Source organism: Acinonyx jubatus, chromosome C2 (assembly GCF_027475565.1).
Source record: "Acinonyx jubatus isolate Ajub_Pintada_27869175 chromosome C2, VMU_Ajub_asm_v1.0, whole genome shotgun sequence".
NCBI lineage: Eukaryota > Metazoa > Chordata > Mammalia > Carnivora > Felidae > Acinonyx > Acinonyx jubatus.
The window spans coordinates 69,763,761-69,777,878 of NC_069384.1; positions in this window are offsets into that span (position 1 = coordinate 69,763,761).

Below are 14,118 nucleotides of genomic sequence, written 5' to 3' on the forward strand. Positions count from 1 at the left end.
ACCGGCACCCCAAGGAACTCCTCCCTCACCACCATTGTTGGGTGCTTACTGAATGCTAGGCTGACACGAAGTGCTCTTTACATGCATTATCTTGTTTATTCCCCACAACAACCCCGTGGGAAGGATACTCTTACCCTGTTTGACCAGAAAATTGATGTTCAGAGAAGTGAAGCCAGTAATCTCCAAGTCCAGCTGATGATCAGACTAACTCAACTCCATAAGTGACACAAATGCATATTCCCAGGCTCCATCTCAGACCAAAAAGAACCAGAACTGGGTTCTGTAAGGTTCAAATTTGCATACATACCGGGCTGGGACTAGGGTGAGGCCATCAAGGGGACTGGTGCCAGGGTGCACCTCTTTCTCAGGTGCTGAACTGCTTGCAAGGTCCAGAGAGGCAGGGCCTTCTTACAATCTATGCCTTACAAGAGGTGTCCAGTGACCTCACCCTAGTCCCATCCACCCAAAGCCAGAACTGGAGCACAAGCCTGTCTATGGAACGTCCACAAGCTCAGCCACAAAGCTAGTACGGTCCCAGGAAGTCTTAGGGCCAGCCCCTTAGCTCAAACACACCTCAGACTCACCTGGAGGGTACCAGTCCAGGGGCCACACTGGGATCCACTGCCTTAATGTGGAAGGAGGGGCAACAGCTGTCTTCCCCAGATTTCTTCTCACAGGTCTGTGATAAAGTGCTCCAAGCAGCTGGGATGCCTCACGCTTTGACCCCAAGAAGCTCCAAACTGGAGTCAATGTCCCCATGGGCTGCCCACCTGTACCCAAGCACCTTGATGCCAAGCTGCTCCCAGCTTCAATAAAGAAGAGTGTCGTGAGGAGGGGATCTAGGGTCTGCAGTGTAGGGAGGTCAGGCCTTACCAGATCGGGACAGGGTGGTCTCTGGTTTCTGATGGCGAAGTGTTGACCCCACCCGACAGCATGCGGGCTTCTGGGGTGGTGTTGGTGCCTTTTCTGTCTCTGTGCTTTTTGCAACTCCGCATTTATAAAGCTGCCTGGGAAAAGAAGGGCCTGATTTTTCAAAGGTTCTAGGTTCTCACTGCTCCCTCATTGAGTAATTGTCCTGAGAGCAGTTGTAGACATTTGCACTAATTAGTTAATTTAATTTTATGTGCGCCTTGTTAGGGCCCCAAATTCAATCTACAAGTTAATGGCAGCTCATATGCAAATGAGTGGAATTCACAGTCCCCAGACTTCATGGTTTTGGTTTTGGTTTTGAAACAGCCCTACAGCCCATAAACCAGTGCTGGGTATTTCCTTCTAATCCTCAAAAAAGTGTTTCTGATTCATTAAGCACCTAATTGCACAACTCTTGAGGAACTCTTGAGGGAAGTTCCTACTAAAAATGAAAACCAGCATCCAGCAGGCCCCTCGTCACTTCCACCCCACCAACTGCAAACTCAACTGCCCGCACAACACTCTGCAGTACTGACTTAACTAACCTGCTCCTGACCCCTGACCCCTGACCCTTCTCTCTTCCTCCCAATTTCACCATTCTAACCTAGGCCCATTATGGTTTGGGGAAAGGGTTCTAAGCTGGGTGTCAGGACACGTGGGCTGAGCCCACTGACCAGCTGTGTGTCCTGGGCCACTCCCCTCTCTCAGGCTTCAGTTTCCTCATCAAAACACAGGGGCAGCAGGATGCTAGTTTCTCCTGAAGGAAATGGGCAGGAATGATGGTGGCCCTAGGGACTGGGAGAGAAAGGACTTCCTCTGGAGTTTTAGGGATCAGACTTGGGTGTTGGGAGGACAGGGAGCAGCTCTGATGATGAGGGCAAGTTGATCCTGGCTAGGAGCGGGAGGAAGGTTCATAGCATCACTGGGCTGCCTTTTTTTTTTTTTTTTTTTTTTTTTTTTTTTGCTAGCAAGTACAGTGAGCCCCAGCCTCCAGCTTCAAGGTGAGCTGCTCTTCATGAGCTATGGGGGAAACTAGCACAGGCTGAAGAGAGTCTGTACGTGGATAAGTTCAAAGAGCTCAGTCTCTAAAACACCATCTCCATGGGAGCCCAGGCTGGCCAGAGGCTGACCATAACCCTACAGAGAGAGGAGTCTTCAACCCAGTCCTGAGCCCTGAGACACAACTGCAGCATGGCAGGCAGGCCTCAGAGGCCCAGGAGCTTCCTGAGTGGACATGGCCTTGCACTGCTAGGTACCTGCTTTCTCAGCAGCAGCCACATGAAGAAGGGCCCTTTTGACCTATTTGTATCTTCCCAGAGGTGAAGTGACCATGACTAGGAAGCACCCAGGGGTCTCTAGATTGATTATCGGTTGGATGCTTTTTAAAAATTTTTAACTTAAAAATTTATTTTTTAAAAGCTTTATTGAAGGGGGTACCTGGGGGTAGCTCAGTTGGTTAAGCATCCAACTCTTGGTTGCAGCTCAGGCCACTCACGGTTCGTGAGTTTGAGCCCCGCATCAGGCTCTGTGCTGAGTGTGGAGCCTGCTTGGGATTCTCTCTCTCCCTCTCTCTCTCTGCCCCTCCCCTTCTTGTGCTCTCTCTTTAAAAAATAATAAATTTTAAAAGTCAAAAACTAAATTTAAACAATTTTTAAAAAGCTTTATTGAAGTATATTTGACTGGGTATATTTGACAGGGGCACCTGGGTGGCTCAGTCAGTTAAGCATCGACTTCGGCTCAGGTCATGGATCTCGTGGTTCATGGGTTCAAGCCCCATGTTGGGCTCTGTGCTGACAGCTTGAAGCCTGCTTCATATTCTGAGTCTCCCTCTCTCTCTGACCCTCCCCTGCTCATGATCTGTCTCTCTCTCTCTCCCAAAAACAAATAAACATTAAAAAAAATTTGAAGTATATTTGACAAATAATAGGAAAACATCATTAGTTAGTAGTATGGTGGCTTCTTGGAATCACTTACTCAGACCTTAAAAAATAGCTCCTTATTTTCATTCAAGCTGATAAAGCAAGACACCTAGTTATTTAAGAAAATTAGACTCTCCTACTCCTTTCAAGCTGTTATAACAAATACCACAGACTAGGTGGCTTATAAACAACAGAAATTTATTTCTTACAGCTCTGGGGGCCAGAATGGTTGGATTCTGGTGAAGATCCTCTTCCTTCAGGGTAGCAGACTACCAGCTTCTCACTGTGTGCTTGCCTGGCAGAGCAGGGGAGGAAGCTCTGTGGGGTCTTTTATAGGAGCACTAATCCCATTCATGAGGGCTCCACCCTCGGGACCAAAGGCCTCACCTCCTAATACCATCCCACTGGGCATTAGTACTTCAACATATAAATTTGGGGGGACACAAACATTCAGACCATAGCACAAACTATGATGGTGTCTATGGGCCCATGAGCAGTAGTGGTCCATGATTTCATGAGCTGTCTCTGATTCTCTACTTAAACCAAACAATAGCCAACATTACTGAGCACTTAGGACAACATGAGCTGGGCACTGTGCTAAGCACTTGATGTGCATTACTTTATCTAATACAACATTTCAGCACAGTAGGTGCTATATGTACCCACACTTTGCACTGAGAAACTGAGGTTCAGCAAACTTAGATAAATTACCAGAAATCACAGAACTTGTTAAAGGTGGAGCCAGGAGTCAAACCAGGCCCGAAACTCCACTTCAGAACCCTTGGATTGCAGCCTAGGGCCCCCAAACCGCCCTCCCTCCCCCCACCCCAGCTTTTCCTAGTTCACCCACCCCCCAGCTTCCCACCCCTTCCCGGAGGTCCCTAACTCCAGTACAGCCTGGGGTGATGCAGAGAGACCCTCCCCAAGCCCTAGGAGGTCGTCAGCTCACAGCCAAGGACTCCACTGGGAGCGGCTTTGAGCTCAACCCGGGACCATCCAGGCAGAACCAGTGTGTAGTGGAATGTTAACAACATCCTATTTATGTTCTATTTCTGTTGAAATATAGTACAGTTCGACAAAATGAGCATGTGTTTGTGTTCAAATATGCTGTTGATCAAGAGAGGGAAATCAGAGAGCAAAAACCCTCACGCTGGTTCAAGAACTGTAAAAAGAAAAAATAATAATTATTTATTTAATTACTTTTTTAAGGACGCAGAACATCTCAGACTGTGACTGGAGGATGGAAGAAATGCGAGGGGTTTGTGGACTCTTAGATCAGAAAGAGGCACGCCCTTCTGAGTCGGGGATTTTCCCCCAAACCGGGACTATCTGAACCCCCTGGAGGGCTCGGACGAGAACGCCTCCTCTCTAAGCCAGATTCTGATAGGCTCTCCCAATGGAGGACTGCCCTGTAGCCGCGATTACTGCGGGGCTGCTCTACTGCGGGGGGGGGGGGGGGGGGGGGGGGTAAAGGCAGCATGGAGTGGGCAGCAAATCAGAGAGAATCATCCAAGTGCAGATGAGTTAGGAACAGACCTTTTCCCCCAAGGAATTATATTGATGAAATCTAGGCTAGAAAGGTCCAAGTTCAAAGGTCTGTTTATTTTATTATCTTTTTACCCCGAGGAATGTGCCTGCTGGGTTAATGTTTATTTTATTGAATAATCTAGTTTTAGGCATGTCAATAAGAGTCAGTGCTGCTTTTATGGGGAAAAAATGCAGTTTTGTGGCTAATTTCAGCTCTCAAGTGAAGTTCCTGAGTTCGTTGGCTATACTGCCACCTGGTGGTAGATTCCTCTAGAGGAGGGCTGTGGCGGTTTGGTCGCAGGCCAGAACCCGAGTTCAGGGTGAGTATCCTGGCTCCACTAGCTTAGAGCAGGGTGACCAGTCAGAGTTCTTCTCTCTGAATTTCAGTGTCCACATCTTAAAATGGTGACCATAATACCTACTATGTGGCGGTGGTGGGGGGGGGGGGAGTGGTTGTGATGATCCAATGAGTTAACGCATGTGTAGTGCCTAGTGCCTAGTAAATCTTTAATAAACTGTAACTATTAGTCTTATTGGAAAAGAACTCGATATCCTTATAGGGTTCTGTTTTCATCACTTTCATCCGGACTTGAGTGAAGCTACAGAAGACATGGACCCCACGTCGGTGGCAGTCAGTGCCAAATCAGAGGCTAAGAGATACTGGCAAGTTGGAGGGGATGGGCCAAATCTAACAGGCGATGTTTAGCAGAGATATTTTAAGTTCTCAATTACATATATTGTCTGCCAAGTGCACAAATATAGGGGATGCCTGATTGACAAAAAAGACGAAGCCAAAAACACTGAGGGATTTTAGGAAAAGATAGTCCAACGAGAGCCAACTGGGTGACTTTGAGTTGAAAATTCTAATTTGGCCAACAACTATGAAGAAACAACATACATGACAAGCCATTAAAATGTTCATACACCATGACTTTGTAATTCCACTACAAGGAATAGAGGAATAGAGGAAATAATCTGAAATAATTGTATATGAAGATGCTAACTACAGTGTGATTTATAAAAGTGAAAAATTGGAAACAGTAAATATCTAATAATAGAGGACAAGTTCATTAAATTATAGTTTATCCATATGTAGCATCTATAGGTGTCCTTAAGTTTCCAAAGGAAAAATGCTCGTTACATAAGTGGGGGGGGGCAAGTCAGGATATAATTAAAAACAGAGCATCATAACATATCGATAAAGGTTTCAATTAAGATATAAAAATTGGGTCCCCCGGGGGGCTCAGTCAGTTAAGCGTCTGACTCTTGATTTTGGCTCAGGTCATGATCCCAAGGTTGTGGGATCAAGACCTGTGTTGGGCTCTGTGCTGAGTGTGGAGCCTGCTGAAGATTCTCTCTCTCTCCCTCTGCCCCCATCCCCTACTCATGCTTTCTCTCTCTAAAATATTTTTAAATCTTCAAGAGATATAAAAATTAAAAGACTGCATACATCTAATAAAAGATTTCAACTTGTATCATACATAAACTGACAAAATTATAAAGATAAATTGCCAAGTCCTACATGGAAGTAGGAGATTTTAATACACCTTTCTCCATAATTGATAGATCAAGCAGACAAAAACAAAATTAAGGAAAAAAAGGCTTGAACCCCACAATTTAGAAGCTTAATATAATGGCCCTGCATGGCACACTGCACACTATAGCTAAACAAGACGTATTCTTTTCAAACACACGTGGGTCATTTATAGAACTTGGCCACACACATATTGAAACCAGTAATTTCAGTACCTGATGCTAAATTCTAAGACAGGGGAGGAATGGGGAATTTTAGGAGCCAGAGGCTTTTTGGTTAGAAGCTCAGAGAGAAGATCTCCCAGAGGAGATTGTGGCTAAGATGAGTGAGTCTGTGAGGATGGCTCTCCAGATAAAGGAGATGGGGCTGGGAGCTGAGCCCGCCTCAGGCAGGAGAAGCAGCAAGTCCAAGGGCTCTGAGGCACACAAACACAATTGACTTTAGAGAACTGCAAGAAGCATCCCTTGCTCTCCATAATACCATGTTCTCTTAGCCTGCTTCCAAGTAGTGACCCTGTCATGAATATCCAGGGGCCCCACCAAAAGCTATGGTTCAGTTTCCATCTCTAATAGGAGAAAGGGGTCTTCAGTTACCTCCAAGCTGGGGCATGTCCCCCAGAGAGGAACATGAGCTGGGTCCGAAAAGAAGCCACTGGGAGCTCAAGTGTCAGACAGGCTTGGTGACTCACAGCAGGTGGGAAGGTCACAGGACTCCTGAGGCTCTGCCGACAACTAAAGAAACCCTCTGCCTATCCTCTATGGGTACCCCTCAAAAGCCTTTGAGGACCTCTCTGGAGGTTGGGCCAAGCAAAGTGGGATCCAGGACTCCCAGGGCTGGTCTAGGCCATGCTGTGTTTTCCAGCTCGCATATAGTTCCCTGGGGCTCAGGTCACCTGTTAAACACGGGTATCATTGGCTTCCTGCACCAAGGTGTCACATACACAGGCTCATGTTCAGGAGGGAACTCTAGAGCGTTTGCAACAGTAACTGTCCAAAGTCCCTGGATGGCTGAAATGCAGTCTATCCCAAACCTTCATTTCAGCCAAATGCTTTCCTGTGCTCCCCACCAAAACCACTGGTGTAAGGGCTCATTTTCTCCCTTTTTCAGTCCCCCACCCACCCTCTGGCCATTGACCATGTGATGAAATGTGATAGCCAGAGAGGCTTGGGCAAGCCACACAGCCCCGTTAGATCAGGAGACAAATATGGACAGAAAATACTCAAAGGAAGGACTCTGTCCAGAAGTCAGCTATCTGCACTTACCTGCTGTGTTACTGTGAGCAAGTCACTTCCCCTCTCTGGTCCTGTTTCCTCATTTTTAAAATAGAAGAAATCATCTCTAAGCTCATTTCTAACTGAAGATTCTGGGATCCAATCACAGAAAGAGCTGAGTCTATGTTAAGGGTCAAGCAAGCAAGTTCTTAATCAGAGGATATAGTCCCTTCCATTGATTTTCCAGGGCTGCTCTGAGGTGGAAAGAAACAGAGGTGGGATATGCAACAGGAATGAGACGTCACAAGAGGCTGCCACAGGGACAGGAAGAAATAGGGGAGTTCTTCAGTCACCTCCTTAATCAACACAAGAGTGTTTGTTTCCCTCAGGGTGGGTCAACATTTTGATATGCTAATAAGCCCCAGTGAGAAGCCAATCCTCCGTGTGTGTGTGTGTGTGTGTGTGTGTGTGTGTGTGTGTGTCTATATCTATAAATCTACCTACAGATACAGATCTAGAGAACACTGATCTCTCTCTTCGTGTGTGGGTGTGTGTATATGTGTGTGTGTGCGCGCGCACGTGCGTGTGTGTGTGTGTGTGTGTGCGTGTGTAGCAAAGGCAAATTATTTGGCTCTGGAGAATTTTGAGGTATAAGGGAAGCAGTGAAGATCCCCGATTCACACAGTGGTCTTTAGCTTTCTGACAGGAAGTGAGTGATGCCTAATCACCAGCCCTGAGCAGTCTTCCTGCGCCCTGCTCACGTTGGGCTGACCTCTGGAGGGTCATACTTACTTCTGGATGCTAACCTTTTAGAAGGATCCTTCAAACCATAAATTATGGTCTCTATGGATACCATATGGCCAAAAAAGAGGTGAAGGCATATGTATTGACATGGAACAGTAGTCAAGATGTTAAATACGTACAGTAGGCTCTCGTTTCCACAGCAGTGGTTACCCCTGTGGAGAAAAACAGGGAGACAGAGGGATGGGAAATGAGAGAGGAAGGACACAACTTTTCATGCCTACAGCACTATTTGGAATTTTTTTTAATTAAAATTTTTAAATGTTTATTCATTTTTGAGAGAGAGAGAGACAGAGCACCAGCAGGGTAGGGGCAGAGAGACAGACAGAATCTGAAGCAGGCTCCAGGCTCTGAGCTGTCAGCACAGAACCCAATGCGGGGCTTGAACCCATGACCACAAAGTCGTGACCTAGAGCCAAAGTCGGAGGCTCTACCAACTGAGCCACCCAGGGGCCTCCCTGACCCGCCCTCTACTACAGTTGTTATCACGTGTTTGGATGAGGTGATTGTTATGTTTCCATTATTATAGTTATGTAAATATTTTTAACTGCAGAGCCATGTAGTAAATTCTGATTATAATTCTTTTTGTGTAAAACAGTTCCTTTTCTCTTGAATATTATAATAGCCTTGTGTTTTTATTGCTTACTTTTTTTTTTTTAATTTTTCTTTTTTTAAATTTATTTTTGAGACAGAGAGAGACAGAGCATGAGCAGGGGAAGGGCAGAGAGAGGGGGAGACACAGAATCTGAAGCAGGCTCCAGGCTCCGAGCTGTCAGCACAGAGCCCGACGCAGGGCTCGAACTCACGGAACGTGAGATCATGACCTGAGCCAAAGTCGGACGCTCAACTGACTAAGCCACCCAGGAGCCCCTATTGCTTACTTTTCTATCTACGGCTACATCGTCCCACTCAAACAGCCTCCAAATACAATATTCTACATTTGTCAACTCTTTACCTAAGCCTACAATTCTGACTTTTTTCCAGGTGATCTTCCCCCAGGAGCCCCCGATTTTGACTCCACTCTGGACAGCGCCTTCCCAGGATTCCTTTTCATCATACACTGGGCATACCTTTCATCTCTCTTTTATGTTGGATCTCCTGTTTTCTGTATCTCATGGCTTCCTGATTTTTGGTCTATGCTCCTGTTTTGGGGAAGCACATCTTCTAATAGCTTCTTGAGAAAGGGTGCATAGGAAGGGATTTTTTTTTATTATTTTTAATGTTTATTCATTTTTGAGAGACAGAAAGAGACAGAGCACGAGCGGAGGGAGGGGCAGAGAGGGAGACACAGAATCCAAAGCAGGCTGCAGGCTTTGAGCTGTTAGCACCAGCCCGACTCAGGGCTCAAACTCACAGACCATGAGATCATGACCTTAGCCGAAGTCGGACACTCAGCCAACTGAGCCACCCAGGCGTCCCAGGAAAGTAATTTTTTGAGACTGCATATTCAAAAATGTCTTTGTTCTGCCTCACACATGATTGACAGTTTGGCCATCCAATTGGCTATCATTTTTCTTCAGAATTCTGAATGCATCACTCTTTTTTTCTGGCATCTAACAAATTTTGCTTTACAGAGAAGCCTGATGCTATTGTGAGGGCAATTCTTTGTATATTAACTGTTTTCCTGTTACTACTTATGACTTATTTTTTCCATAACTGGAAGCCTGTATCTCCCACTCGCCTTCACCCATCTTGCCCATCACCCCACTTGTCTCCCCTCTGACAACCATCAATCAGTTCACTGTGTATATGGGTCTGTTTCTATTTTTTGTTTGCTTTGTTTTTTAGATTCCACACATAATCTAATTCTTCCCGGTACAGACTTTCAACCAATCCTTTCCCCACCCTTTTTAACCTCACACCTATTCCTTCTTACCAGTACACCTGTTTCGTCTAATTCCCGAGTCTTTCTGGGATTCGACTGTGTCAATTAGCTTGCTTCTTATTAGTAGTCCCAGCCACTGGCATGTAAGTTTCAGCAGCCACCATTTTTTTTTAAGTCAATTAGCACCTCCTCCATCTTTTTATCTTCCAAAATTTTGTGAATACTTATTGTACACAGTTGTTATTTTCTTCCGTTCTCTTTGTCCTGAATGGTACTTTACAGACAAAAACAAAAACAAAAACACCTCCTTATTGTCATTTTAGAGGAATTTTTTAAAGGCACAAAGATAGACCCATGTCTAAATGACTGTATTTAACAAGAAGTCTCTCACCCTCATTAATACTATTGTTATTACCATATTATTGTTTCAGTCTTAATTTTTGATCATTACCCATCTACTCATCTTTATTAAGGCTTCACATGTTTTAAATTTAGCTTCTGATATCAACTTGTAAACTTGGAACTGAACTAAGAAACTGGTATTGCCTAATTTTTTGTACAACTTTTGTATAAATTTTTGTATTTGCTAAATAACTGTAAATAAATGGCCCTTGGTTTGGCCAGGCCATTAGCTTAAAAGCTAGTTATGATTCATATTTTATACTTATGTGTATATTCTTTAACACTCACTACTCAGTCTGACCTGTAGCGCTGACATTATCTGAGAGCTTGTTAGAAATGCAGTGAGGCTCCACTCCAAACTACTGAAACAGAGCCTGTGTTTTAACTAGATTCCCAAGTGATTCACAAACACATTCAAGTTGGAGAACTAGTCTAGTATTTCCCCCACAGCCCGCCTTATTCTGTTCTCTCTTCCTCTCCCATTCCCAGTAGTACCCAAGACATTTTCTTGTCAAGTATCTCGCAGTTTGAGCATCATGAAAGTTACCTTTTCCACCCCTCCCCCACCCTCATGGGTCTGTCCCAGAGGTTCTCTTCCAGGTATGTTGACATCTAAAGTCCCCTACTCCTCCAAAAGGGAAAAGCCTCAACAAGTACCAGGCTCTGGATGCATGCTACTTGAGGTCAAACTCTGCCTCTACCAGTTACTAGCTGTGGGATCTTGGGCAAGCCACATCACTGCACTGTGCCTGTTTCAGCTCTGATAGCTCTGATTTGATGCAATTGAAGCTATATCCTCTAAAATGAAGGCTTTAGCACTGAATATTTAGGAATTTCTCCTTGTCTTCTGCTGAATAGTGTTTCTATCACATAAGTACATGAAAGGAATATTTTATTCATTTGGACTCTTTGCTGCTGAATCAACTAGTTTCACCTTCATCTGGGGATGGATTTTATAATTATCTGCTGAATCAATAGATTCCCCAAACCTTCTGACCTTGGGACTGCTTACCTAGCGAACATACTCTCTGAGCTTCACAGATGCGGCATTCATCTGCTTCACAGTTCAAATACTGAGAAAGACCTCGGCAATGAGCACAGGAAGCAACAGGGGATGGCGATAGTTGCAGAAAGGTTGGGGTAAAAACTGGAGGAACCTCAGCAAAGGTAGAAGAGGGAGAAATGGGAACATATATTGTCTGACAGGCAGTTGTCCAGTGATGGGCTTAACTTTTCCAACATTAGGTATGTTAGTTGTAGGTTTCCACAGATGCCCTTTATCAAATTAAGTTTCCTTCTTTTCCTAGTTTGCTGAGAGTTTTAGTATACGTGCTGCCGAAGAGAGCACTTAGTTTGCTGAGAGTTTTAAATTATAAATCAGTGTTGAATCTTGCCGAATGCTTTTTCTACATGTATGAAAATGGTCTTTATTTATTCTGTTAATATGATGGATTACAGTAATTAACTTTTAATGTTAAACCAACCTTGCATTCTGAGATAAACTCTACTTGATCATGACATATTATGCTCTTTACATATTGCTGTGTCAAATTAGCTAATAGTTTAGCAATTTCTGCATCTATGTTTATGACGTATATTGATATATCACTTTTTCTCCAGGTATCTTTGGCCGGTTTTGGTACTGTGGTAATAATGCTTTTCTCATTAAAATTTTTTTTTAATGTTTATTTATTTTCGAGAAAGAGAGCGAGCACGAGTTGGGGAGGGGCAGAGAGAGATAAAAGGAGACAGAGAATCCAAAGCAGGCTCCAGGCTCTGAGCTGTCAGCCCAGAGCTCAACGCAGGGCTTGAACTCACAAGCTGTGAGATCATGACCTGAGCTGAAGTTAACTGACTAAGCCACCTAGGTGCCCCTCATTTAAAAAAAATGGGAAGCAAGTATTCCCTTTTCCCTATTTTCTGAAAGTTTATGTAGAAGGAAAGCTTTTTCTTCTTTAAGTGTTTGAGAAAACTCATCAATAAAGCCACATGGATCTGGAGTTTTCTTCTGTAGGAATATTTTTGATAATAAATTTATTTGGTATAAGGCTACTCAGATTTTCTATTTCATCTTGTATCAGTTTTAGCAAGCTGTATTTTTTAAGGAATTTGTTGACTTCATCTAATTTATTGGTTTAAAGTTGCCCATAATTAAAAAAAAAAAGTTGCCCATTATATTCTGTATTATCCTTTTAATTTCTATAAGATTTACAATAACATCCTTCATCTCATTCCTGATAAGAATTTGTGCTTTTTCTTTTCTCATTTAGGTTTCTTAGAGCTTTAATTTTGTTAATCTTTTCAAAGAACCAACTTTTGGCTTTGTAACTTTATTTTTAATATCATTAATTTTGTGTTTCCTTTCTTCTACTTATTTTGGATTTAATGTGCTCATCTTTTTCAACAGCTTATTCCTTCCTTTAAATATAAGTATTAAAAGCTATATAATTTAGGAAGCAAATATAATTCTACTGATTTGACCTCTCTGGGTTACTCACCCTTGAGAGAAATTCTTAGATCTTTTTTTTAGGTAAAACTTTTTATGAGAATCAGTAAATTCTACCCAGGGGGAGAGTATGAATATAAATCTAAAGAATGATTATAAAGATATAAAAAGCCTAGCATTCCTGTTATATAACTCTTGGTTTTTCATTCCATTCCAAGCTGGGTGTGTTTATTCTAAAGATGCTTGAATTTTAAGAACCCGCAGTTCCTGTTTTGGATGCTATGTTGTAATTACCAGTGACTCATTCAGACATACTTAAGTTTTGGATGTAAATGAAGGTTAAGTATGACTTCAGTTGATTTTAATGCTTTGACTATATCAACTGCATCACTAGTACACTGTCAAGATGAAATCTTCCTCTATTACTATTTACATTAATGTAATGAGTCATTTTTCTTCAGTCATTGCTTATATTTTTATATTTAGCTTTGAAAATTTAAACTTCATCTCTCCTTAATAATTCATCTTAGAGTTCTGATTTTTAAATAGTGAAAAGGGTTATTGCACAGATTACTTTCTTTATACTTATTGTAGATCATACAAAAAATAATTTCCATCACAAAATTCCTTTAAAGAGTTTTATTTTGGGGGGGGTGGGGTGGGGTGCCTGGCTGGCTTAGTTGGTAGAGCATGCAACTCAGGGTTGTGAGTTCAAGCCCCGTGTTGGGCATGCAGTCTACTTAAAAAAAAAAAAAAAAAAGTTTAAGAGGTTTTTGTTTTTTTTTAAGGGATGATTTGTGCTATCAAATTAAACTTTTTAAAAAGTCAACCCAAATCAAGATATTCCTAAACATACACACAACCAAGTGAATATCTGCATATTTTAGAAAAATATTTTTCCTAAATTCATCTCTTAAAACATAGGTAACAAGGAACCTGGGTGGCTCAGTTGGTTAAGTGTCCGACTCTTGATTTCAGTTCAGGTCATGGTCTCATAGTTCATGAGACTGAGCTCCATGTGGGACTCTGTGCTCTCAGCACAGAGCCAGCTTGAGATTCTCTCTCTGCCTCTTCCTGGTTTGCACTCTCTCTCTCAAAATAAATAAACCTTAAAAAATAAATATTAAAAAAAAAAGGTAATAATGGTCTTCTCAAACTAAGTCAGCTAGTAGGGAAAAATCTAATACATTTTACATTTAATTTAAGGTTAGTTTTGGAGAGAAGACTTTTGATTTTTAAGTGCCAAATGAAAAGCTGTTTTATTTCATGAGTCAAGAGATGATACAATTCAATGGAATGAGGTGAGTATACAAACGACTTTTGTTTCTGACAATTTTATCTTTAAAAAAAAAAAAAGTAAAAATTTAAAAGTTATATCTCATTTCAGCATCTTATTTTTTTTAAATCCAAATTCTGGCCTAATATAAATTTACACAATTAAATACTTCAAAACATAATATGGCATGTATTATTATTATTTTCTCACAGGGCATCAGATACTAATATGTATAAACCACCTTGTTAAAATAACAAAAATATGAAAA